This window comes from Condylura cristata, unplaced genomic scaffold, assembly GCF_000260355.1.
Source record: "Condylura cristata isolate star-nosed mole 26May11 unplaced genomic scaffold, ConCri1.0 scaffold00004, whole genome shotgun sequence".
Taxonomy (NCBI): Eukaryota; Metazoa; Chordata; class Mammalia; order Eulipotyphla; family Talpidae; genus Condylura; species Condylura cristata.
The window spans coordinates 4,747,528-4,751,358 of NW_004567105.1; positions in this window are offsets into that span (position 1 = coordinate 4,747,528).

The following is a 3,831-nucleotide window of genomic DNA, read 5'->3' on the forward strand; positions in this document are numbered from 1 at the left end:
CCTTTTCCTCCTGACTCAGCCCAGAAGAAACCTCAGCCTTCTCTCTGGAGTTCTGGGCCCAGGCTGTGGTTGCCCAGCTGGGATGCCTAACCCGGAGCTGTCAGGGGTGGTTTGCAGGGGTGGGGTGTGGGGCGGAGGGCCCGCTGAGGCCAGGGAGGACAGGGGGTGACTGGGGGCGCAGCCATGGTGAGGGAAGCAGGTTGGAGAAGCCCAACTTCGATCTCTGGCTGCTTCCTTGTCTTCTGCGAGCACTAGGGCCACACGCGGACCCCAACCCGATGACACCCCCATCCCACCCAGCCCCTAGCCCAAGCCCAAGGCCATGCAGGCACAAATCTCCCTATAATTGACCCAACGGTGGGGTGATCTGTTTCTGATTCTTCCATCTTGAGGTGGCTGGGTTGGGGGAAGGGGAGACAGGACCACCCTCCTCTCTTTGACGCCTTGGGAGTCTCCGACTCAACTGTGACGCTGGAGGGGAACCCGGAGCTCACCCAAGCCGCAGTAGCCTCAGGCCTCGGTCACCCCAATTTCTGCAAAAGCAGTAGTCTCCCTCTGGTTTACTGAGCCAGAATGGACGTGTAACGGCGAGCTGGTTTGGGGTGTACAGCGTCATCGTGGGATGGACGTGTGTCTCCGGAAGTTCAGTCAGCGCCCATCATTTGGTGGGTCGCACGCAGTTTTCTTCTCGTGACGAGAACTCTACGATCTTACTCTCCTTGCAACTTTCAGTCACCAGGACAGCAGGTTCACTGGGCTCCTTGTGTACCTGCCTCCGGCAGGCCTTTCTGAGCTGGGAGTCTGGCCACCTGCGCCCTCCCCCCGCCCCACCTCTGGCCACCTCGAATCTGCATTCTGTGTCTGAGTTTGGGGCTTTTCTTAGATTCCAGTATCAGTGAGATCGCACAGTCTGGGTGATCTTTCTTGCACTCAGCACAATGCCCTCAAGGCCCATCTATGTTGTTGCAAGGGGCAGCGTTTCCTTCTTGTTTGTGGTGGATGGAAACGGTCATCTAAAGATCCTCTAGCCTGGGACAGACCACAGTGGAACCCCCTCCCACCCCCAGCCCGCAGAATAGGGCCCTGCTGCCCGTGTGTGCTGTGGGGTCAGTGGGCAGGAGGGAGGGGCAGAGATGTCGCGGGTGAATCGCCCGCCAGTGCGCCGGCTGCTCCAGGCCCCTCAGGCGAAGGGAGAGGAGGGCTTGGCGTCTCGCCCAGGTCAGCAGCCCGACTGAGATGGGCTGGTCATCTGGCTGGGTAGGTGATGCTCCCGCCCAGGGCCCTCCTCCGCCTCCTCCTCCTCTGTGTCACTTTCCTATACCCAAGGAAATCTCTTACTTGGAGTGAAAACACAAACAGGTAAAGAAAGCAAGAAGCAGGGAAAGAGAGAACGTGAGAAACAGGAAACGCGTGAAGACTAGCACAGGGTGGCCTCTGGTGCGGCCCGGGCAGGAGCAGAGTGCTCCCTGTTTGGGTGCTCCTTGCTCAGCAGCCTGACACGTGACCTGAGGTTTGAGAGCCAGAAGGAGCTCTCCAGGCCAGGAGCCAAAGGGCAAGCATTTCAGGCAGAGAGAACAGGCAAAGTCCGGAAAAAGCTGACCGTTTGCTCGAACAGAGTGAAGCTGGCGAGCGAGGGGCTGGTGAGGTCCTGTTCTGCGGGCAGAGTCTGGCGGCGCTTGGTCTTTTATTCCATGCAAATTTAGTCCATGTATTTTATTCCCTACTGATGGGTGGGAAGCCTTTGGAGAGCTTTAAGCGGGAGAAAAACCTGTGCTGTCTTTAAAGTGACCTATCTGGCCCAGAGTCCGTGGGTGGGCAGGTCTCTGCCTTGCCTCGGCGGGGCCGGAGGGCATGTGGGCATGCTTTGCTATCAGACGGGAAGGGCGCAATGAAGGAATGGCCCTCCCAGGCAGCCCCTGCATAGAGGGACAACTATACCCACTTACAGGTGTAGACCTGAGAGGGGAAGGCCTTTGCTGAGGTGGAGCTGACACTAAGGTCAAATGCAGGTCCTGAGGGCACTTTCTCTGCTCCTGACAGCCCTCTCTAGCTATGACTCAGCACCTGTCTTCTGCAGACAAGGAAACTGAGTTGTAGAAGAGTGATCAAGGTGGTGAGTCTGGGGTGGACCCCCGGGCCCCTGGGCCAAGATCTGCCTCCCTACCACAGACCCCTCTGTCCCGAATTTAGACAATAGAAACGTAGCTGGATGCACAGGCAGACAGTCGGGAGGTGGTGCTTAATTGCACGGCTACACCCTGGATGCTGTCAACACCCAGCAGGGTAGGGGCTGGATGAGGAGGCTCTGGTTTGTGGGGAGGTGGGTGCACCCCCATCTGCCTCCTACCAGGCTCCATTAACTAGTGTGTGTGTGTGTAACTGTGTATATGAATATGCAGTGTAGTGCCCAGGGCTAAGGTGGCTTCTCCAGGGTGCCAGGCCCCCAGCTACTCCCTGCTCACACCCAGAGTCCCCTCACTTCTCTGGAGGCCCCTGGTTTTTAGGCATTATCTTCCAGCCTTGCTAAGGCTTCTTGATGAGAAAATAATTAACCACAGACTCATGTTCTAAGGCTCCCATCCCGGTCTCCTGGCCAAGTTAAAAATAGTCACAATGAAAATGTACAAAATGATGTAAAAATAAACTTTTGTAATAAAAAAAAAGTAGTCACAATGAGGAGGGCTGCAGGCAGGAGGAGAACAAGAGGCCAAGGGCCCCGGGGCCACAGAGAGGAAGGGGTGTGCGGGGGGGACGGGGCTCTGGGGTGTGCCTGGGCACTGAGCAGGGACCACAAAAGGGGGGTCGTGGGTGGGGCTCTGGCTTCATCCTACTGTGACCTCTCTGTGGGATTCTGTCTCTGCTTCCTCTTTGAACTGAAGGTTTTGACTAGAAGTCAGTACTTCCTCTGGCTGGGAACAGGTGATACCCCAAAATAATACAAAGTCAATAAAAACTGTGGTTAAGAAGGTTGGGAAATGACACCAGGATATGTAAAGTTAAACCAGTTTCTTTCTTGCTGGGCTTTCCAGAGCCTGTTGGCTAAAAATTGTAATTCCTTTGGATAAATAGCACAAGCTATTTCATCAGCAGGGGCAGTGGAGTTTGGGGAGCCCATACTCCCCAGGTAGCAGCTCCGCTGCCTCTGCCCCCCAGCAGACCCCTGGGGACAGCCCACGGTGTGGAGGGTGGGGGGACGTGGCAGGCAGAGACCTGGTGGCCGTGAGCATGAGTCTCCCGGGGGTGATGGGGGCGGCGTTTTCCAAACTCCCTAGCCTTTGACAAGAGAACACTCCCAGGTGCTCCTGGGTCCGGCATCTGGGGAACAGCCTGTGGGGAAGACAGGTGTCCTTGGTCCCAGGTTCTCCAGGGAGACTTCATGTGGGAGAGGAGTTGGCCAGGACAGTTCAGACAGGTGCCTCGACCTCTGCCCTTTGCTGGCCACCTGGGGGCTGTCCTGAAGCTTGAGGGGCTGGCAGTCTCAGAGGGTTGTGTTTGCGTCAGGATCCAAGCCTGCAGGCAGCGATCTCACCACTCAGCTCTGGCCAGGGCGCTGGAAGCAGGAGCCATTTCCCCGGAGATGGAGCGAGGGGGCTGTGACCGCTGTGGGGCTGGTGAGGTGTTAGGTTATGTGGGGCCACGGCGCTGCTGGCGCCCTGCCTGTGCGGGGCTGCACGGGCGAGCGTCGGCTGTGCGGGTGTCAGGGCGCACTGTCCGCGCCGGCGGTCAGCGCGAGCCCTGCGCGCGTGGGGGGGGCCTGTTGTGGGCGTGGGGAGCCGACGCGCGGCCGGGAGAAGGTGTGTCGCGGCGTGCGGGAGGCTGTGAGCCTGCGTG